The sequence below is a fragment of the Physella acuta genome, unplaced genomic scaffold, assembly GCF_028476545.2.
Source record: "Physella acuta isolate Inbredline_101_S28 unplaced genomic scaffold, ASM2847654v3 ptg001057l, whole genome shotgun sequence".
NCBI classification, from domain to species: Eukaryota; Metazoa; Mollusca; class Gastropoda; family Physidae; genus Physella; species Physella acuta.
This window is the reverse complement of record NW_026732574.1, coordinates 552,501-577,021: the sequence shown is the minus strand read 5'-3', so window position 1 is coordinate 577,021 and position 24,521 is coordinate 552,501. Positions and strand designations below refer to the sequence as shown.

At 41.5% G+C, this 24,521-nt stretch overlaps 1 protein-coding gene across 3 annotated transcripts in view; it reads left to right on the top strand.

The window, feature by feature from the left end:
• The window catches only part of LOC131955142 (monocarboxylate transporter 12-B), a 59,961-nt gene that overhangs the window by 23,662 nt on the left and 11,778 nt on the right, over positions 1-24,521 (top strand). For 2 of the 3 annotated variants that reach the window (XM_059319130.1, XM_059319132.1), the window contains exon 2: positions 21,327-21,403. The gene's annotated coding sequence lies outside the window, so the exon portion shown is untranslated. Of the gene's footprint in view, positions 1-14,197; positions 14,417-21,326; positions 21,404-24,521 lie in introns of those variants that run through there. The other variant, XM_059319131.1, reaches the window with a different exon arrangement.

The window sequence follows — 24,521 nt, the reverse complement described above, 5'->3', positions numbered from 1 at the left end:
TAGAATCAAGTTGACAGAGAATTTAGAATGTTTTATTTAATTTTTTTTTACAAAATACGTACAACGAAACTTCCTTTTCTGGTTAATAAAGTATATAGAGATTAATAAATATAATTTCTTTGTTTTTAGTAGATTGTTTTTCTTTGTATATAAGTTACTAGTATTTTAGGTTTAAATTGAGAGATACGGTGTTATAGTTCTGTTTTAAGCTGATAAGGCTAGTAATGGATACGCTAGTTGTGGATAGGTTATTGGTGGATATGTTAGTTGTGGATATGTTATTGGTGGATAGGTTAGAAGCAGTTATGCTTATTAATATTATGGATAGGCCAATGGTGACTGACACTAAGACAATAGCGACAACACGGTAAAACATTGTTTTCAGCTAGAATTGATTGGTTACCGTCGGTCGTTAAAAATTAATGGAGCACGACTAGAGTGAGTTGAATGGCGCAGTGAGTGAACTCACGTGCTTAATGTCACGGAAAGATTGTGAGTGTGAGTCTAGTCTGGAATCATTGACTGAAACAGATCGCGTTGTCAACGACACGTCTTTATTCCTTCTGTCTACGTTTTGTCAATATCTTTCTGTCAACGACACGTCTTTATTCCTTCTGTCTACGTTTTGTCAATATCTTTCTGTCAACGACACGTCTTTATTTCTTCTGTCTACGTTTTGTCAATATCTTTCTGTCAACGACACGTCTTTATTCCTTCTGTCTACGTTTTGTCAATATCTTTCTGTCAACGACACGTCTTTATTCCTTCTGTCTACGTTTTGTCAATATCTTTCTGTCAACGACACGTCTTTATTCCCTCTGTCTACGTTTTGTCAATATCTTTCTGTCCTCTTTTATTCTTACTCTTCTCTCTCTCATTCTTCCCTCCCCCCCCCCCCCCCCCATCTAAACGTTAAAGTATGAAGAAGTCAAGTTGTAACTTTAGGATGCCTGTAATTATAGGTTAAGTTAGGCTAGCTTGTCGCTGACAAGAGCTTTCCAGGCGTCTCTGTCCTAGTCTCTCCAACTGTCCCCAGGTGTATCCAATCTTTTAGTGTCTTCTTCCAGGTCATGTCTCCAGGTCTTTCTTGGTCTGCCTCTTTTCCCTTTGCCCTGTGGAATCCAGGTGAGGGCTTATCTTGTTATGCTGGATACAGGCTTCTTGTGTGACCAATCCATTTTCATTTTCTCAGGAGGATCTCTTTTCAGCTGGCAGTTGATTTGTGCATTGCCATAGTACCTCATTTCTGGCCACTGTATTTGAACAATCTTTCTGAGGCATGCGTTTATCAATGATTGTATTTTCTTCTTATCTGTCCTATAATAATATGTTGAGATGAAATCAAATGTATCCACATCGCTCAACACATTTTTGTCCCCACCCCAAGAGCATCATGTCTATGAAGGAAGAAAAAAAATATATATCTATGATATGTTTTGATCTTGACTTGATGTTTGAGATAGCCTGTTCTGTTTGAATGTTTATTTATATGAGCCCGTCCCTGGGGGGTCGCTACCGGAAGCGTGGGTTTATTTGGTTAAGTGGGGGTTGGAAAGGGGGGTTCTTATTTATTTTTATTTTTGTTATACAAATAGGAGAATAATTTACTTTATTTTATCTATAGGATATTTCAATTTTTTGGGGAATTCCCAATCACCTTGATACTGTAACATTTTGAGGCCTAGGCCTAAGTTAATAAAGGATAAAATTTGATTATTCATAGACGCGTTGCAGCGGCAATTTCCGATTTTTATTTTCGTTCGTTTTTCTTTTTTTTTTTTTTTAATGTTCTTAAAGCTAACCGCCTCTACATATCTGAAAGTTCATCCCCCGTTTAAATGTATGACGTGTGATGGCCGATTTGACCCTGATAGCTAAACATTTTTGGCTTTATCTCCAATCGGGCGAGTTATTGTGACAGGCCTAGCGAACTACTTTCTCTTGCTTGTCTAGATGTGATGTTTGATCTTGTGTCGTACTCAGGAAATTAATACGCCACAAGTCTTAACATTGACTTAGGCTAATCTTTTAGAAGATTTTAAAGTTTTCTTCAAGTTAATTCTAGAGGAAAGGATTGAACGGAGGAAATTGTTGGACAGAGGCGTAGCGACCCTTCCCTGCGCACGGGGACAAACTTTCGATTTGCCCCCCCACCCCCTCGAACTTTTCATTTGCACCCCAACCCCCTGAAACTTTTGATTTGCACCCCCCTCGAACTTTTCATTTGAACCCCCCCCCCCCCCCTCGAACTTTTCATTTGCACCCCCCTCAAACTTTTAATTTGGCGCCCCCCCCTAAGGTCGGCGCCCGGGGACATATGTCCCCCCCCCCCGCCGTCCGCCCCCCCCCCCCTCGCTACGCCTCTGGGGTTGGACTAGGGAAAGAGATCAACGGGAAAAAGTGAACGTTACTGTGATTTATTTGTATCGATTAATTTGATTGGCTATAGTCACGTGAGAAAGCCGGGTTGATAGAAGGGAATCACGTGACGACCTTTCATGTCAGCATCAAATTTTAAAGTCTAGTTGGATCGATGGACGTGTGAGTGCTGTTTGAATGGAGGAGAGGCACTCGGTTGATTTGATCTTTACATTGAAGTATCATCAAATCGGGCAAAAGTCGCATTTTATCATCACATGGAGCATAAATCGCAATTTATCATCACATTGAGTAAAAATCTCTTTTTTTTTCATCAAATGGGGCAAAACTCGCATTTTATTATCAAAAGGGGCAAAACTCGCATTCTATCATCAAACGGGGCAATAGTTGTATTTTATCATCAACTGGAGAAAAAATCGTATTATATCATCAAACGGAGCAGTCGTTGCATTTTATCATCAAACGGGGCAAAAGTGATACTATGTAATCCATCTCTCTGAAACTAAATAGAACAGGTGCTGCGATAATTTGAAAAAAAAAACGACCTATGGATTCGGCCTTGAACTTTTAGTGCCATTTTAAGCCTCCATTTGCGCACGTGTGTTGTAATAAATCATTGGTGACTTGCCTGGCAATCACTGAGCTAGTTCAGCATGTCCAGATTTTTTTATCAGCTCCACTCGTCTAGCCATTGGTGGAAACATTCGGTCATTAAAGTGACCAGCACGTTGCCATGCAACCAGGTGCGTCATGACGTCACGGGGTCAAGTAAAAGGTCACGCTAACCTGGCTTTACTTTTTGTCGCGTGTTTCTTTTATTCAGTTAGAGGTCAAGTTAAAAAAAAACCAATTGTTACATCATAAATCTTTTTTAAAGTACCCAGAAATGCTAGGTCGACATTATACGACAGGTCACTTAGAGTTACTACTCTTGGCTGTCACTTGCAAGTTGGCTAACTTGAAATAGTACATGTCACAACACACCAATAGAGTTAACTCTCTGATGGCTATGCTTGAAATTGAGATATTTTAACATTGATACAACCGTCTCTATACAACTGATACAAACTCTGTCCCCAACAACATATCTACTTACCCCAAAACAACTATCTACTTGCCCCTAACCTTATCTCTACTTGGCCCATATCCCTGCTACTATTTTGAAGTTCATAAATTTAAAAACGTTTTAACTAACCAGCAGTAGAATAAAGAAAAAAAAATGCTTTAGTCTAGAACCCTCGAGTTTTATCTAGACCAGAGCCGATGAAATATTTACAAGGACACTCTAGATCAGGTATCTCCAAACTACGGCCCGCGGGCCGTATGCGGCCCGCGAAGTCCTCTCATCCGGCCCGCGGAGATCCTTTTGTCCAAGGAAAAACGTTTGTTGGTGATGGCTGAGGAAATTTGCCCAGAAAAATCAAAGACATGTCTGGAAGAAACTGGCCCCCGAACTGAAATTTGATAGTTAATGCGATCCTCGGACTGAAAAGTTTGGAGACCCCTGCTCTAGATCAAGAGCTATTAAGCAAATACGTGTGTCATATGCCATAATATCTTTGGGGGGGGGGGGGGGTTCTTTATATAAAAAAAATCATGTGTTTATTAATTTAAACACAGACATTTTTAAAGTGTGAAAGCTTTCAGAATAACCTCGCACATTAAACGCGCTGAATTGTTTTTATAGAATTGTTGGTTTTTTTTTTTGGCTGGTTTTTTGTTTTTACTAATAACGTCAAATAAAGATAAACTTCACAAAGGCTCCAGCTCTGTAGATCAAGAGGTTGATGCCACCCCCTTCACACACACACACACACACACCACCCTGTTCCCACTGCGGACAAACAATATTGAGATAATTAAGTCGCAAGTAACTAATTAGGTATCTATGGAGCAAAGAAAACTGTGTGCAAGACTCCTTTGGAGCAATGAAAACTGTGTGCAAGACTCCTTTTTGCAGTATTGACGGACCCCACTTCCAGCAGATAGCTGTTATGTTTTTATTAACATTAAAACCCGCATGTTCTAATAAATGACGTTAAAGTCCCTCTCTATTGAGTGTAAAATATTGCTTGTTGATGTCTCTACGACTCTTAAGTTGTAAACATTGAGTCAGCTGATGTATAAAATAATAAATAATGTCACTAGCCCCACCCCCTGTACCCCGCTAACAGTGTAGACCACTTCACTTGTTGAAAGATGGTTTATTGTCTTCAAGGATTTAATTGCCCTAGACCTATGTTGAAAAGAAGAACGTGAACGGGGTTTATGGTGTTGTTTTGATTGGGTTAATTTATGAAATGATGGCAGCTAGAGACAGGTCTGAGGTCATGAGAGGATCTCAAATGGTGCTTTGGTGGGGCTCATGTAACAGATGATAAACACGGTACTGGGTCCGATATTGTTGGTGTCTCCTGTCTTTGTGAAGCCGTGACCAGTACGATTGTATTCATCCAATCAAGCCGGGTACTACGGATTAGGGCTGGATGGAGCTACAGGGGGTTGCGATTTTAAACATAAATTATGAGAATTTCTAATTTTTTTAGCGCAATTTCCATTCTGGAGAATTGCGTTTATTAACTCGTCATTTCTGGGAATGGATGGATGAATGAATGTATGAATGTATGGATGAATGTGTGTCCGGGCTTTAAGTCGTATCTCCTCCTCAACGAAGCAATATCGATGACTAGTTCCAAAAGCAATTATGTTAAGCAAGTTACGAGGATGAACATAGGCCATAAAAATTACGGGTTTCTTTCATGGATTTCCCGGAAAAGCCAAAAAACCTCGAAAAAATGCAGTTTTTGGCCCATATCTCGGCAACCAGACCACTAAGCGACTTGAAACATGTACCAATCGATTCCTGCCATAATTTAGAACAATATTGCCGAAGAAAGTTTTCAAAAATATCCTTTCGTTCGGTCACAAAAAAATTTTTTAATTAATTAAAATTTGGACCGAATTAGTAGGCATTTTTTTCAACCACACCACACGCGTCATCACGTTCAATAGCTGCGCCATCGCGTTCCATGGCTGCGCCATCACGTTCAGTAGGCGCGCAATGGTTTTTAGTCATGTAACTCTATTGTAAATAAAACATGTAAAATACTGAAAAAAAATTAATAAAAAACGTTTTAATAACTAACCAATGGTTTTACTAACCCTGCTCTTGATTTACGCTACGACAGAGCTATTTTTAGATAACATAAGGAAATTGCGCTAAAATTGTCACTAGACTTTTTAATTACCTTGTTTTAGGAAAATAACTTATTGCCGTCCTATTAACTTATTGCATGTTCATTAGAAAGAACTGTAAATCTTTATGTAAATCCCAAATTAAACTTATAAATTTAAGCCTTTTAAACGGCAGAAATAGTGTGACATTTAGACAGATGAAAGACTTATTATTTTGCTCTTTACATCATACACAATAAAATATCAATATTGTAAGCACCCCCAACCATTGTGTAACATAATATGAGCACTGTCCCTTCTAAACAGCTGATTGTACTACCTACTGTGACTCTCTTATCTCTCTCAAGCACTTTATGGCGGCAACAAATCTTCACACCTTGGATACACCAACGTTTTTATGGCCTAAATGTGGCCTAGATATTAGGTGGCTGGGTGCTAGAGCGGCGTGGCTAAAGTTTAGGTCCAGCGTTCAAGTCTTGCCGAACATATTTCAGTATTAGGACAGGCATATATGTAGTCATTTCTCGACATACATACAGCCATATATCCTGTCTAATATACCAGGTAGATGAGGTTCGATAGCTAGGGACAACTCTTCTTGGAGAGACAACTCCAAAATAAAACAACTGCTGCTTTGTAGTTTGTTCTTGGGTGGACAAAGGCAATGGAAGCAAATCCTAAAAGAAAAGTACGTGGAAATTGAAGTCAACGGCCTAAGTGGCGCATAACAAGTTGACACGTAATACTTTATTGTGTTGGAGAAATTCCCGTCGAAACGTAGAAGAAAATCCAGCTAGCCATAATGTCAGCCACATAGCCGATCACACAGCTAGCTTTGTCAGCCATACAGCTAGCCATAATGTCAGCCACATAGCCGATCACACAGCTAGCCATAATGTCAGCCACATAGCCGATCACACAGCTAGCCATAATGTCAGCCACATAGCCGATCACACAGCTAGCCATAATGTCAGCCACTTAGCCAATCATACAGCTAGCCATAATGTCAGCCACATAGCCAATCACACAGCTAGCCATAATGTCAGCCACATAGCCGATCACACAGCTAGCCATAATGTCAGCCACTTAGCCAATCATACAGCTAGCCATAATGTCAGCCACATAGCCAATCACACAGCTAGCCATAATGTCAGCCACATAGCCGATCATACAGCTAGCCATAATGTCAGCCACATAGCCAATCACACAGCTAGCCATAATGTCAGCCACATAGCCGATCACACAGCTAGCCATAATGTCAGCCACTTAGCCAATCATACAGCTAGCCATAATGTCAGCCACTTAGCCAATCACACAGCTAGCCATAATGTCAGCCACATAGCCGATCACACAGCTAGCCATAATGTCAGCCACTTAGCCAATCATACAGCTAGCCATAATGTCAGCCACATAGCCAATCACACAGCTAGCCATAATGTCAGCCACATAGCCGATCATACAGCTAGCCATAATGTCAGCCACATAGCCAATCACACAGCTAGCCATAATGTCAGCCACATAGCCAATCACACAGCTAGCCATAATGTCAGCCACATAGCCGATCATACAGCTAGCCATAATGTCAGCCACATAGCCGATCATACAGCTAGCCATAATGTCAGCCACATAGCCGATCATACAGCTAGCCATAATGTCAGCCACATAGCCGATCATACAGCTAGCCATAATGTCAGCCACATAGCCGATCATACAGCTAGCCATAATGTCAGCCACTTAGCCAATCATACAGCTAGCCATAATGTCAGCCACATAGCCGATCACACAGCTAGCCATAATGTCAGCCACTTAGCCAATCATACAGCTAGCCATAATGTCAGCCACTTAGCCAATCACACAGCTAGCCATAATGTCAGCCACATAGCCGATCACACAGCTAGCCATAATGTCAGCCACTTAGCCAATCATACAGCTAGCCATAATGTCAGCCACATAGCCGATCACACAGCTAGCCATAATGTCAGCCACTTAGCCAATCATACAGCTAGCCATAATGTCAGCCACATAGCCGATCACACAGCTAGCCATAATGTCAGCCACTTAGCCAATCATACAGCTAGCCATAATGTCAGCCACATAGCCGATCATACAGCTAGCCATAATGTCAGCCACATAGCCGATCACACAGCTAGCCATAATGTCAGCCACTTAGCCAATCACACAGCTAGCTTTTTAGCCAGTCACAGCACTAGGCCGCACACCAAATAAATTTAAAAAAAAACATTGAGCAGCCCAAAGCATTTGAAACCGTTTACTGTCGAGTAACCATTACCTAGGTCTGATGTCTTGATGGCTGTTCTCTGTTCGTGACATTTGTTACATTGAGTTACTTGACCTACTCCTTAGAAGCCCATAAGGAGCAAAGGGCTGCCTTTGCAGTTTCTGTACTTAGAGGGTTGTTTTTTTTTTTACAAAGCCGGGCAGCTAGCCCCGCGCTCAAAACTTCTTCAACCAGGCATGGGATCGAATTTTGCGGAGTTCTTTTGATACATTACACAAGGAAAAACAAAACGTTAGTGTCTGCTGTTAAATTTAAAATTGGTCCAAATACACAGAAAACATTAGGGTTCTTCGTAACCTCTGTAAAATCAATTTTCTTGCTTCATAACGTAAAAATGAAATTTGAAATATGCCCATTTGCAACCAGAGGGAATATGTTAATGTCATTTTTTGATACTTTTGGAATTTGTTCCTTCGTCGTGGCGAAAAACTTCGGCCTGGAACTCTGGAACCTTCTCTCACAACTAAACAAAGACGAGAGTTTTCCCTGTTCCCGCTGTGGGCCCTTGTTTTGACGTTCTCTGCCAAAATTGTCTGCCCTTTAACCTTAGTGTTGACTTCAGACTTGACCTTGATGTCAGCCATTGTGACCTTGAGGTTTGGGAATGTACTTTACTAAATGGTATTGTATTTTTTTAGCAGCAAGAGGTACTGAATGTTTAGTCTGCTCACAAAAGCTGAACACATTCAAATATCGTCCAAAAGCGTCGTGGAATTGTTACAAATCTGAAGTCTCTTTAAATCTATTTTCATGACTTGTTGATGTGACTTATAGCATTGATGAAATACCACAACCCCCCCCCCCACCACACTCTCCCTGGACGGGGTTTGTTTTCAATACACCACCAAGTTTGGCTGCAATTGTTTACTTCATATTGAAAAAAATAAACAATGTATGTGCATTTTCGAGACGATAGATTTGATTTCGTGCACATTTGCTTGATGTCGGTAATGTTAGTGTTACCTCTGACCCCTTAAATAAAGTGTTACCCTTAACCCCTTATGTGAAGTTACCTTTACTTTTACCCAACACTGCTCCAGGCACCAATAAACACCTGAATACCTCCCCGACCAAGTTCCTTAGCCTACATTGTAGAAAGGGTGGTATTTTACGCGGTCAGGGGTTCCCAAAATATTCAAGGTCAGGGGTTCCCACATTTTCAAGGTCAGGGGTTCCCGTATTTTCAAGGTCAGGGGTTCCCAAATTTTCAAGGTCAGGAGTACTCAACTTTTTAAGGTGCCCAACTTTCCAAAGCCAGAGGTATGCGTAGTCCGTTTGTGTGTATGATAAAATCAGGTCTAATCAACACAATCGTGTAACAATAACGTTGTATACCGGCTGTGTATAAAAAAAATATATACATAAATATAAAAGTTGCTGAGTAGTTTGAGTAGTTTGCGAATGTAAAAGTTACGCTAGTGTCCGTCTACCCTAACTTGTTTACCAACAGTTTTAGAAAGTTTGTTATCATTCATTGAGTCCACTCAGCTCTTATGAGTACCTGGCATGAGACAGGTAATATTCCTCTCTGAACTTTCCCTACTTCAATTTATATGGTAGTTACAGAACTCTGCTTCATCTGCCCTATCCATCAATTATGAGATTTGACTTGATGTATTCCATAGACAGAAAGCGTTGTTGTAATTTTAAAACAAGTTTCGAGCCTACAACCCTCCCCTCCCCCCTAAAAAACTGCTTGTGAAGCATGAACGTAATCGTCGAGCATATCTCCTCCCACCTGCCCACACCTGACCTGTACCACGTGACACACGCCATCCCTCCATTGCCAGACGCTACATTAGCGTTAGATTTCAACAGTTCTCGCCGACTACATTATGTGTCCATTACTTGAATTGAATTCTGTTATCACGGTCTAAAAATACATGGTGTTTATTATATGTCCATTGGTGGAAGTTTGTTATCACATTCTAAAAATATGTGGTGTTTGATCCAGTGGAGGACTAGATTAACCCCTACACCACCACCACCACCACCCACATAAACAAGCATGTTATTTGACCTCTCGCCCTCATGGGCTCCATGTGTGTGACGTCATTCGTGCCACTGACGTCATTCTTTTGCATTACTTTTATCTACTTTGAAATAAACAAGGAAGTTATTTTTTTCACTGCCTTGGGTTTTTAACTTTTTTTTTCTAAACAGTTTATATATAGATCTAGGCGTTTTATTGTTGATGAAGACTTTGGTAGATTTAATACGACATGTTTCGTTCGGAGGATTAACGTCTTTCACATGTTATATTTTCCTGTGGTTTTGACACATTTTATTTTTCGGTGTTTTCACACATTTTATTTTCCTGTGGTTTTCATGTATTGAATTATACTGTGGTTTTAATTGTGGTTTTCACATATTTGATTTTTTTCTGTGGTTTTCAAGTACTGGATTGTACCGTGGTTTTAACTGTGGTTTTCACATATTTGATTTTTCCTGTGGTATTCTACTCACCCGCTGCCACCACCAATCTGCACGTGCGTCCTAGTTTTACAAGTACCCCTTCCGTCACGTGGCATGACGTCACAGCACCAACCGTCTAGATATCATGAACATACTTCTTCAAGTAAGTCGCTATACGAAACTTGAACTTTGATATAGCACTTCTTGGGTGTACGCGTAAAAAAAAAGCCAATCGAAAGCAATGATTCATAGACATGTGACTGTAGGGGTCGACAGGCATGGGTTGGTTAGTTTTTATAGCGAATTGTTGTCATTCGGCGAATTTGTTGACTAGATGTAAATTAAACATTTAATCAAGACAAGGCGAGTAGAATGAGTTCAATAACGTGGACTAATTAATTAATTAAGTCTAATTGTGTTTCTCTAGCCAGCCGTGCTGCGTCTCTTTGCTTCACTCGTGTCAACCGTTGACGGTCACTGCTGTGTGGGTTCTGGTGTAGCAGACGGCAATTAAGTCATCACGTGATACTTACTCGCCATTAGTTGGCCTGCTGTGTTTAGTATAGACCTTATGTGCTGGTAACTGTGTTTTTTTTTTTCTACTTGAAATAGAAAGTTCCAGAATCGTGTGTGCCGTTTAATAGACAATTTCGGGAGTTACCGTAGCTAAAAATAGAATATTGGTTATGGTTTTTCCGTGTTGGCGCCACTTTCATGCTTCATGTGTTTGGTTGATCTTTTCTTATTGTGGATTTACTGTGTGTGGTGTGCTTCTTTGGTAAAGGTTTTAAAAGTTTTTTTTTAATTTTTAAACTAATTTTTATGTATTTGTAGGTAATTATATTAATTTATATTTAGTTCTAAATTTAGATGTTTTAATCGTATCAGATGTTAAAGTCCATAACACAAGGTGTGTCCATAAACGACACCCTTTTTAAAACTACCGTCACACTACGTAAGGAAAAGCCAAACCCAACCCTCCAAAACTGACCTCGCACCTTTATATCCTACTAACGCCCAGAAACTGTTTTCTTTGTGAAATGTTTACTGAGCTCGAAGATCGATCATTGTTAAAAAATAAATACGGGCATAACTCAACATTTTAAAATCTGAAAATGTGTCCTCTCAGTTTCTAAGCACCCCCCCCCCTCCTCCCCCACTCTTCACTTATTTTCACATAACTTCAAATACCCCACACCCTTTCAGTCCCTTGTCGTTAGTCAATGGCCCCAAGATTGTAAGTACACCACAGATAATGAACTAGTCGTGAAATCTGACCACTTAGTACTTGCCAGTTAGGTCATGTTGAAGTGGAGAGATGGTCCGACCCGCTGATTGGTCAAGTGGTCACGTGATGCTACCATTGTTCTGGTGTGGTCATGTTATCAGAGGTCACGGTGAGGTAGGTCATGGTCAGGTCAAACAGGTCATCTCCCAGGTCACAGCTGCAGCTCTGGTGACTGCTTGACCTTTTGGTCACCACTTAGCTTTGTCTCACCCTAGTCACCAACCTGGGTTCATCTCAAGCTATTGGTCACCACTTTTGTTACCTCAGTAATCACCACCCTCATAATTTCCTTGGTCACCACTTGTGTTACCTCATCTGGGGTCGGGTTTCGAGTTGGAACCCTAGGGTCCCCGGGCAGATGAAGCTCGATAACTGGGGACAGCAACCCATCTAGGAGAGACAATTCCAAAATCAAACAAATGTGGCCTTGAAGTTTGTTCTTGGTTGAACTAAGGCTATGAAAGTTAATTCAGAAAGAAAAGCAGGCTGAATCAAAGTCAAGGGCCCATGTGACGCATAACATTTTGACACATAATACTTGTGTTGGGTGTCCCAACATGGCAAATAAAAACAAAGGAGAAGTTACTTCGGTGGTCACCACACTCAATCTATTGGTCACACCTAACATCACGCCTGTCCCTGGCCGTGATACTGTCACACTGTGATACTGTCACACTGTGATACTGTCACGCTGTGATACTGTCACTGTGATACTGTCACACTGTGATACTGTCACACTGTGATACTGTCACTGTGATACTGTCACACTGTGATACTGTCACACTGTGACACTGTCACGCTGTGACACTGTCACACTGTGTCACACTGTGATACTGTCACACTGTCACATTGTGATACTGTCACACTGTGATACTGTCACGCTGTGACACTGTCACACTGTGATACTGTCACGCTGTGATACTGTCACGCTGTGATACTGTCACACTGTGTCACACTGTGATACTGTCACACTGTCACATTGTGATACTGTCACACTGTGATACTGTCACACTGTGATACTGTGATACTGTCACTGTGATACTGTCACACTGTCACACTGTGATACTGTCACTGTGATACTGTCACACTGTGATACTGTTACACTGTGATACTGTCACACTGTGATACTGTCACACTGTGATACTGTCACACTGTGATACTGTCACATTTTGATACTGTGATACTGTCACACTGTGATACTGTCACACTGTGATACTGTCACACTGTGTCACACTTTGATACTGTCACATTGTGATACTGTCACATTTTGATACTGTCACATTGTCACACTTTGATACTGTCACACTGTCACACTGTGATACTGTCACACTGTCATACTGTCACGCTGTGATACTGTCACACTGTGATACTGTCACACTGTGATACTGTCACTGTGATACTGTCACACTGTGATACTGTTACACTGTGATACTGTCACACTGTGATACTGTCACACTGTGATACTGTCACACTGTGATACTGTCACATTTTGCTACTGCGATACTGTCACACTGTGATACTGTCACACTGTGATACTGTCACACTGTGTCACACTTTGATACTGTCACATTGTGATACTGTCACATTTTGATACTGTCACATTGTCACACTTTGATACTGTCACACTGTCACACTGTGATACTGTCACACTGTCATACTGTCACGCTGTGATACTGTCACACTGTGATACTGTGACACTGTGATACTGTCACTGTGATAATGTCACTGTGATAATGACACTGTGATACTGTCACGCTGTTACACTGTGATATTGTCACACTGTGACATCCCGTATAATAGTTTCTTTCTGTCCGTTACTACTGTCACATTTTCATCTCCACCCCCACCCCCACCCCTCACTGGTTATGTTATCTCGCCGTTGACTAACAAGATGTCTGTTGTAATTGTGGTCTAGGTCACGGCAACTAAGACACAGGCTAGTGCCTGTGTCTTGACTAAGCTACACACCAATATTACATTCAGTCGTTTCTTTACAAGTTTTGTTTTGTGTGTCTTTTTTCTGGTCTAACTTGGTGGTCTTATATTGGTGGTAGTCTAAAGGTGGTAGCGATAGTAGTCTTATGGTGGTAATGGTAAATAGATGGCAGTCTAATAATGTTGGTATAATGTTGATGGTAGGTTGATGATAATAATATAATGTTGATGGTTGTCTAATGCTGGTGGTGATGATGGTGGTATATTGTTGAATGGTAGCCATGACGGTGGTGGTGTTGATATAATGTTGGTGGCATTCTGATGATTATTGTGGTATAATGTTGGTGGTCATTAATACGTTGTGGTGTTATAATATTTGTGGTAGTTTAGTGGTGATGGAGGTATAATGTTGGTGGTATTCTGATGGTTATTGCGGTATAATATTGGTGGTAGTCTAGTGGTGATTGCGGTAGTCTAGTGGTGATTGCGGTATAATGTCTGATGATTGTGATGGTTGTTGTTTGTAATCTAACATTGATGGTCTCCTACGATCCCCCATGTCACGTGTCTCTCTAGCGGTCTTCTGATTGGCTGTCAGTGTTCCCTTAGATAACCTTATGTAGGTGCTAGTTTGACCTCCATCGCTGTTTGTTCAGATTTCATCTGAACTTTATCTCTCATGATTTGCATCCCTATCTCACTATAATCTGGTTCACGCGGCTTTGTTTTACTACGCTTTTAAATCTGCCCAGGATTTGTTATTATAGTGCTTGAACTGTGTAGTAAATTACGCCGCTCGTAAATTTGTTTGACCGTATCGAGGCGTTGCGTCTTTGCGGTGGAGGGATTTTTTGTACCGCTGTATTCATGGTGAGAATTTTAGACTGCTAGTACTGGATACAGACGTACGTATTTTATTTCTGAATATTTGAAATGCATTATATATATATATATATATATATATATATATATATATATATATATATATATATATATATATATATATATCAAGAAAGAAACATAGTAGAAGCGATTAACTTCAATTTAATGGTTAATTATCTAAAGCCCAAACCTAGCATGACCTTAGCCACATAAAAAGTACCGCTGCTTGAGGCATCCTTGACCACGAGATGTTCTGTTATAATATCCCGTGCTAGAATTATTCTACTTTATCCAGTGCTGGAACTATACTACTTTATCCATTGATAGAGTCATGCTTTACCCAGATGTTAGAGTCATGCTTTACCCAGTTGTTAGAGTCATGCTTCACCCAGTGTAAATATGTCACTTATTCCCGTGTTAGAGTCATGCTTTTACCTCGTGCTTTATCTAGTGATAGTCATGCTTTACCCTGTGTCTGTATCAAGTGATAGTTATGCTTTACTCTGTGTTGGAAATACTTGTCACAAGCATCTTTGTATATAGTTGTCATTGCGATTATGTGTCTTAAAGTACCCTTTCAACGCTTCACTGAGCCCAGCATATAAAAGATATTGTGGACATCCCCTATGCCCAACCGCCTCTACTTTCCATATCGTGAGTCAAAGCCCGAGGTGCGAACTCGAGACTTTCGGGTTAGCATTGAGATTATGCTGTCTGTAATAATCTAAATCATTATGATTAAGCTGTCTGTAATAATCATTGAGATTCTGCTGTCTGTGATAATCATTGAGATTATGCTGTCTGTAATAATCATTATGATTAAGCTGTATGTAATAATCATTGAGATTCTGCTGTATGTAATAATCATTGAGATTCTGCTGTCTTTAATAATCATTAAGATTAAGCTGTATGTAATAATCATTATGATTAAGCTGTATGTAATAATCATTGAGATTCTGCTGTCTGTAATAATCATTAAGATTAAGCTGTATGTAATAATCACTATGATTAAGCTGTCTGTAATAATCATTGAGATTATGCCACTCCAGACACTATGAAGACACCAGACACCTTGTAATCGATGTGTCTTGCCTACCTCGTTAGAAGTATTCAACAAATGACATACCGCCTAATTATGTATTAATTAATTAATTGAAAGAAGTCATCATGTCTTATTGAATTTATGCTTTATTTAAAATCCGACCTTATAAACCTTTGAACTTGAGTAACCCGACTTTTGTTTCAACTCAGTGTGTTGGTTTATATTGCTAATTACCTTGCTAATTAAGTATCATGAAGTTAATGACATGTGGTTTCAAAGTTCTTAAAGTTTGTATGACCTAGATTTATTTGTTGTACCGTTGGTCTGACAGTTTTTGGTGATGGTTTTTAAAAATCCCCACTTTTATAGTCCAGTCTGTCGCGTTTGTGTGTAGAGATTAAGATTTTTGTACTACGATTACAGTCTAAAGTGGAGGTACTTGAAGCGTGTGAGGTATAATTTAACTTACACATTTTTTTTACAGCTCGCGTGTTTAACATCGGTAATTCCCAATGTCCCATACACATATTTTGGACTTGTTGTGTAGTACATGTGTATGTGTGTTTGTAATATATACATATATTAACATGTTTAATTAGTATATCGTAGAATTAATCTCTATCCCGATACTCATAGCAATACCTCGTTGTCGATATTGGTACTGATCGCGACTTTTGTAAAGTTAGATTTATTTTTCTTAAGAATTGTCGCCCTTATATCAACGTTGCCGTGTCATGAAGCTGGGGGTTTGGGTAGTTTGTGTGTAGTTTGTGTGTAGTTAGTGTGTAGTTAGTGTGTAGTTTATGTGTAGTTAGTGTGTAGTTTGTGTGTAATTTGTGTGTAGTTTGTGTGTAGTTTGTGTGTAGTTTGTGTGTAGTTGTGGGTGTTCCAGTTGAGTGTGTGTTGTTTCCCTTATTGGGTCCCCGTTCGTTCTTCAAACTTCTGATACTCAGTACGTGACATGTTGGTTTTCTTATAGTTTATATGGCAACATACCCTGTTGTCAGGGTTTCTGTCGGGCATCTCTTGGGTGGTGGGGGGAGGCGCACGTCTACCGCCGTACCCCACATGCCCCCCCCCCAACGAAACATAATTTTAAAGAAAATATATACTTTTTTAGTCCGCCGCCCCCCTCCTCCCAGAAAGTTCAAAGTCTACCATCCCCCTTCAATCTGCTCCCCGGTGAAATAGACTGAAAGAAACGCTGACCGTGGTTATAAACTACTGACACGCTTGCTATTACTGTGGACAGCTGACAGTATCTACCTACAGCTGACAATATCTACCTACAGCTGACAGTATCTACCTACAGCTGACAGTATCTACCTACAACTGACAGTATCTACCTACAGCTGACAGTATCTACTACCTACAGCTGACAGTATCTACCTACAGCTGACAATATCTACCTACAGCTGACAGTATCTACCTACAGCTGACAATATCTACCTACAGCTGACAGTATCTACCTACAGCTGACAGTATCTACTACCTACAGCTGACAGTATCTACCTACAGCTGACAGTATCTACCTACAGCTGACAGTATCTACCTACAGCTGACAGTATCTACCTACAGCTGACAGTATCTACCTACAGCTGACAGTATCTACCTACAGCTGACAGTATCTATCTACAGCTGACAGTATCTACCTACAGCTGACAGTATCTACATACAGCTGACAGTATCTACCTACAGCTGACAGTATCTACCTACAGCTGACAGTATCTACCTACAGCTTACAGCATCTACAGCTGACAGTATCTACCTACAGCTGACAGTATCTACCTACAGCTGACAGTATCTACCTACAGCTGACAGTATCTACCTACAGCTGACCTACCTACAGCTGACAGTATCTACCTACAGCTGACAGTATCTACCTACAGCTGACAGTATCTACCTACAGCTGACAGTATCTATCTACAGCTGACAGTATCTACCTACAGCTGACAGTATCTACCTACAGCTGACAGTATCTACCTACAGCTGACAGTATCTACCTACAGCTGACAGTATCTACCTACAGCTTACAGCATCTACAGCTGACAGTATCTACCTACAGCTGACAGTATCTACCTACAGCTGACAGTATCTACCTACAGCTGACAGTATCTACCTACAGCTGACCTACCTACAGCTGACAGTATTTACCTACAGCTGACAGTATCTACCTACAGCTGACAGTATCTACCTACAGCTGACAGTATCTACCTACAGCTGACAGTATCTACCTACAGCTGACAGTATCTACCTACAGCTGACAGTATCTACCTACAACTGACAGTATCTACCTACAGCTGACTTCCCCCTATCTCCTGTGATAACATGACCAAGTGCTACAGTGTGAACAAGATCAGCTGTTCGGCTGAGATAACTCAAATCAGTGGACGTGATGCAGCGACCTCTCGCTAAAGTACCCGTATGTTGTTTACGTCTCATTCACTTTTCGCCGCTGATATCGGAGTTATTTGTAACTAGCTAGGTTAAGGGTAGGTTACATTATTTTGATTAATTTCCTTTTAATTTGTGGGGAATGCTACTCTTGCTCCGTGATTTGTCAGGCATTTCTTCCAGGAGGGGGCGCAATAGAAGAAGAAGAAATAGGAAATATATATACCTTATAATACCCCCCTACAAAGTGCCTCCCTCCCAACACCTCTTCTGGACGAAATAGGAAAAGCGCCCCCCCCCCTTCGTGAATTTTTAGTCCTCCCCCACCCCACCCCCCTCCCCCTCCCCTTTCGCAAAAAAATGTTTGACAGAAACCCAGGGCTTAAATTAAACCAACGGCAGAGTTTTAACGTTTAATATTGTAAATTAGTAATGATGTAAAATAAAAATTGTGTTCATTAATCTACAAAAATTTTTATTTTAAAATGCAGTAAACTGGATTGTGATGTGTGGGTATTTGAAGGTTTTATATTCATAAGGAACATACACTTCCAACAAACAAACAACACATAAAAAAACAAGGATTAAAGAACAACCCAGGATTGATGTTGTTCATTGAGTGGATTGCTCTGGAATATTTTTCTGTGACGTATGCAGGTCTAATTTTAACACAAACATTTTATTTGTAATACATTCGTCATGTCAAGTTTTAGCTCTTTGTAAAAACATCGTTAAAAACTTGACATTTACAAGTTGAGTTGTTCAGATTATGAAAACATCGTTAAAAACTTGACATATTTAAGTAGAGTTGTTCAGATTATGAAAAAAATCGTTAAAAACTTGACATTTTTAAGTAGAGTTGTTCAGATTATGAAAACTTCATGTGAGTTAAGTGGGGGGGGGGGGGGGGGGCAGTACTTAGGACGATTAGGTAGTTAATCGACCAAGGACTGTCTGAGTGACGTTCAAATGGATGGGTGCGTGGGGTGGAGGGGGTGGGGGCGTTAGATGCGGCAGTCTGCACGCACGAAACTGTCGTTGATAAATCTGATTGTCTTGTTACAGTCTAACCAAGTTGCTTTGGTCGTTAGTGGGATTTTGTTTGGGTTTCTGTTGTCGTTACACTGGGACGTCTTACTCAATGACGTCTTAATGAGGAACGTCCTACTCAGAGACGTCATAATGAGGCACGTCTAAATCTGGGAAGTCTAACTCTAGGACGTCTAAATGAGGGACGTCTAACTCTGGGACGTCTAACTCTAGAACGGCTCAATGAAGGACGTCTTAAGGAGGGACGTCTTAATGAGGGACGTCTAACTCTGGGACGTCTAACTCTGGGACGTCTTAATGAGGGACGTCTTAATGAGGGACGTCTTAATAAGGGAGTCTAACTCTGGGACGTCTTAATGAGGGACGTCTTAATAAGGGACGTCTAACTCTGGGACGCCTAACTCTGGGACGTCTAACTCTGGGACGTCTAGTTCAGGGACGTCCTACTCAGGGACGTCTTAATGAGGGATGTCTTACTCAGGGACGTCATACTAAGGGACGTCTTGCACACGGACGTCTTAAACCGAAAAGTCTCGAGTTCGAACCCTCGGGCAGATGAGGCTCGTTAGCTGGGGACAGCCTTCTAAGAGAGACAACTCCAAAATCAAACAACTCCTGCCTTGTAGTTTGTTCTTGGCTGGACAAAGGCTATGGTTGCAAATCCAAAAAGAAAAGCAGGCTGAAATCGGAGTCAATGGCCTCAATCGTGCATAACTAGTTGACACGTAACGCTTAATTGTGTTGGAGGGGATCCCTTCCAGCACTAAAATTAAGAACGAAGAAGAAGAAAGAAGAAGAGACGTCTTACTCGTGGACGTCTTACTCGTGGACGTCTTACTCGTGGACGTCTTACTCGTGGACGTCTTACTCGTGGACGTCTTACTCAGGGACGTCTTCGTCTAATTAAGGGACGTCTTATTGCGGTCGTCTTGTTAACATCGTTTTATTTGTGGTTGTTTCCACCGATCCCCCCCCCACCCCCACCCCCCCCTTTGTGGCTGTCCCCATCTGGCGACTGTTTCCGCTCCCCCCCCACCCGAAGTTGCCCCCCCCCCCTCCCCTTTACTGAGCGCACCCCTCCACAGTGGTACCCCACACAACAGCTGTCTAGTTTGTCTGGGCCCCCATCAAGTAGTTGCAGATACGTCACGCGTTCCTCAAAATGTTTCTCTGAAATCTTGTACAGGTTGTGAGACCCGGTATTATCAGCGTTATCTGTCGCAAGGTTACGCTTAGGCTATCATATCTATCGGGCTGGTTGCTGGCTTAAAGCTGTCCATTCTGGTTTTTAAAGATGGTGGACGGTTTTTAAAAATGTGCTGATTGTGCTAATCAAATAACACTTGATCTGTTTCGCGAACTCCGGTCTTTGGTTGGAGTTCTTATGTCCTTTACTTTAGGGCTTGATTCAAATTGTGTGGTCTTAACATCCTATTGCAGTGGCAGGATTGGGGTTCTTTACTTATATTTATAAAACCAGTCAATTCAACTGAGCTGTTGTTTTTATTTATAAATCCAGTCAATTCAACTAAGCCTGTTGTATTTTATTTATAAAACCAGTCAATTCAACTGAGCCTGTTTTTATTTATAAATCCAGTCAATTCAACTAAGCCTGTTGTATTTTATTTATAAAACCAGTCAATTCAACTGAGCCTGTTGTTTTATTTATAAATCCAGTCAATTCGACTGAGCCTGTTTTTATTTATAAATCCAGTCAATTCAACTGAGCCTGTTTATATTTATAAAACCAGTCAATTCAACTGAGCTGTTGTTTTTATTTATAAAACCAGTCAATTCAACTGAGCCTGTTTTTATTTATAAATCCAGTCAATTCAACTGAGCCTGTTGTTTTTATTTATAAAACCAGTCAATTCAACTGAGCCTGTTGTTTTATTTATAAATCCAGTCAATTCGACTGAGCCTGTTTTTATTTATAAATCCAGTCAATTCAACTGAGCCTGTTTATATTTATAAAACCAGTCAATTCAACTGAGCTGTTGTTTTTATTTATAAAACCAGTCAATTCAACTGAGCCTGTTTTTATTTATAAATCCAGTCAATTCATCTGAGCCTGTTGTTTTTATTTATAAAACCAGTCAATTCAACTCAGCCTGTTTTTATTTATAAAACCAGTCAATTCAACGTAGCCTGTTGTTTATATTTATAAAACCAGTCAATTCAACTGAGCTGTTGTTTTTATTTATAAAACCAGTCTATTCAACTGAGCCTGTTTATATTTATAAAACCAGTCAATTCAACTGAGCCTGTTGTTTATATTTATAAAACCAGACAACTCAACTGAGCTGTTGTTGTTTTTATTTATAAAACCAGACAACTCAACTTAGCCTGTTGTTTTTATTTATAAAACCAGTCCATTCAACTGAGCCTGTTGTTTATATTTATAAAACCAGACAACTCAACTTAGCCTGTTGTTGTTTTTATTTTAGCGTGACGTCACTTGGATGACCGTGGCCACCATGACAGTGGAACCGAAAAATTCTTCCTGAAATTCAAAGACTTCTGGGTAGGTTTTGTGTGGGAGCAGTTGTGTGGGACAGCAGTTGTATGTGGGGGTGTGTGGCCTGGCAGACGTGAGGGTATTTTGTTGTGTGGGTAGCAGTTGTGGGGTAGAAGTTGTGTGGGTAGCAGTTGTGGGGTAGAAGTTGTGTGGGTAGCAGTTGTGTGGGTAGCAGTTGTGGGGTAGAAGTTGTGTGGGTAGCAGTTGTGTGGGTAGCAGTTGTGTGGGTAGCAGTTGTATGGAGCAGTTGTGTGGGTAGCAGTTGTGTGGGTAGCAGTTGTGTGGGTAGCAGTTGTGTGGGTATTCGTTGTGTGGGTAGCTGTTGTGTGGGTAGCAGTTGTGTGGGTAGCAGTTGTGTGGGTAGCAGTTGTGTGGGTAGCAGTTGTGTGGGTAGCAGTTGTGTGGGTAGCAGTTGTATGGAGCAGTTGTGTGGGTAGCAGTTGTGTGGGTAGCAGTTGTGTGGGTAGCAGTTGTGTGGGTAGCAGTTGTGGGGTATTGTGTGGGTAGCAGTTGTGGGGTATTGTGTGGGTAGCAGTTGTGTGGGTATTCGTTGTGTGGGTAGCAGTTGTGTGGGTATTCGTTGTGTGGGTAGCAGTTGTGTGGGTATTCGTTGTGTGGGTAGCAGTTGTGTGGGTAGCAGTTGTGTGGGTAGCAGTTGTGTGGGTAGCAGTTGTGTGGGTAGCAGTTGTGTGGGTATTCGTTGTGTGGAGCAGTTGTGTGGGTAGCAGTTGTGTGGGTAGCAGTTGTGTGGGTATTCGTTATGTGGGTAGCAGTTGTGGAGTAGAAGTTGTGTGGGTAGCAGTTGTGGAGTAGCAGTTGTGTGGGTAGCAGTTGTGTGGGTAGCAGTTGTGTGGGTAGCAGTTGTATGGAGCAGTTGTGTGGGTAGCAGTTGTGTGGGTAGCAGTTGTGTGGGTAGCAGTTGTGTGGGTAGCAGTTGTGTGGGTAGCAGTTGTGTGGGTATTCGTTATGTGGGTAGCAGTTGTGGAGTAGAAGTTGTGTGGGTAGCAGTTGTGGAGTAGCAGTTGTGTGGGTAGCAGTTGTGTGGGTAGCAGTTGTGTTGGTAGCAGTTGTATGGAGCAGTTGTGTGGGTAGCAGTTGTGTGGGTATTCGTTGTGTGGGTAGCAGTTGTGTGGGTATTCGTTGTGTGGGTATTCGTTGTGTGGGTAGCAGTTGTGTGGGTAGCAGTTGTGTGGGTAGCAGTTGTGTGGGTAGCAGTTGTGTGGGTAGCAGTTGTGTGGGTAGCAGTTGTGTGGGTAGCAGTTGTGTGGGTAGCAGTTGTGTGGGTATTCGTTGTGTGGAGCAGCTGTGTGGGTAGCAGTTGTGTGGGTAGCAGTTGTGGAGTAGAAGTTGTGTGGGTAGCAGTTGTGGAGTAGCAGTTGTGTGGGTAGCAGTTGTGTGGGTATTCGTTATGTGGGTAGCAGTTGTGGAGTAGAAGTTGTGTGGGTAGCAGTTGTGGAGTAGCAGTTGTGTGGGTAGCAGTTGTGTGGGTAGCAGTTGTGTGGGTAGCAGTTGTATGGAGCAGTTGTGTGGGTAGCAGTTGTGTGGGTAGCAGTTGTGTGGGTAGCAGTTGTGGGGTATTGTGTGGGTAGCAGTTGTGGGGTATTGTGTGGGTAGCAGTTGTGTGGGTATTCGTTGTGTGGGTAGCAGTTGTGTGGGTAGCAGTTGTGTGGGTAGCAGTTGTGTGGGTATTCGTTGTGTGGGTAGCAGTTGTGTGGGTAGCAGTTGTGTGGGTAGCAGTTGTGTGGGTAGCAGTTGTGTGGGTATTCGTTGTGTGGAGCAGTTGTGTGGGTAGCAGTTGTGTGGGTAGCAGTTGTGTGGGTATTCGTTGTGTGGGTAGCAGTTGTGGAGTAGAAGTTGTGTGGGTAGCAGTTGTGGAGTAGCAGTTGTGTGGGTAGCAGTTGTGTGGGTAGCAGCTGTGTGGGTAGCAGTTGTGTGGGTAGTAGTTGTGTGGGTAGCAGTTGTGTGGGGAGCAGTTGTGTGGGGAGCAGTTGTGTGGGGAGCAGTTGTGTGGGGAGCAGTTGTGTGGGTAGCAGTTGTGTGGGTAGCAGCTGTGTGGGTAGCAGTTGTGTGGGTAGTAGTTGTGTGGGTAGCAGTTGTGTGGGGAGCAGTTGTGTGGGGAGCAGTTGTGTGGGGAGCAGTTGTGTGGGGAGCAGTTGTGTGGGTAGCAGTTGTGTGGGTAGCAGTTGTGTGGGTAGCAATTGTGTGGGTAGCAATTGTGTGGGTAGCAGTTGTGTGGGTAGAAGTTGTGTGGGGAATCATGCCATCAGCTGTAAAGTACATGTGCTACAAACTGTGACGATGATATGTAACCACATAAGGAACATTTTTTAAATCACGTGACTTCCCGTCAAGATCATTTCAGACGCTGGACAAATTCTTCAGTTAACTTTTTTCCGGTCACATGACTTGTAAATGGATGCGGCGAGTTATGGCAGATTTGATTTCCAACGATTTATGTATATGTTTAGCTTGTCCGTTTCCTGTCCTGATTTTATCTACCCATGTCGTAAAGCGGGTGGTTAATAGCTTTGTTTTTTGCATAGAGGGAAATTGGATGTCAGTGTTAAGTATTGTGGGGGGGGGGGGGGGGTGATGTGTGGTTTAGATGGGATAAAGATGGTATGTGTGGTTTGGTTAGATGGGATAAAGATACAGATGTGTGATTTGGTTAGATGGGATAAAGATACAGATGTGTGGTTTGATTAGGTGGGATGAATATACAGATGTGTGGTTTGGTTAGATGGGATAAAGATACAGATGTGTGATTTGGTTAGATGGGATAAGGATGTGTGATGAAAGAGAAAATCGATCATTGGTTTATCTACAATTCGTTTTTATGTTGTTTTTTTAATTCAATGTTTATGCGTTTAGTTTGTTTTACCTAGAAAGAAGTATTTCTTGCCCTTTCTATGTCATGGATAAAATTAGCATAATCCTTGGGTTCCGTTTTTTTTATAGCAACCATTAGACTTAAGGTTCCCAGAAGCCGTAGCATATAACTTTACTCCAGGAGCCTTTAGTACTCCGGGAGCCTTTAGTACTCCGGGAGCCTTTAGTACTCCAGGAGCCTTTAGTACTCCGGGAGCCTTTAGTACTCCGGGAGCCTTTAGTACTCCAGGAGCCT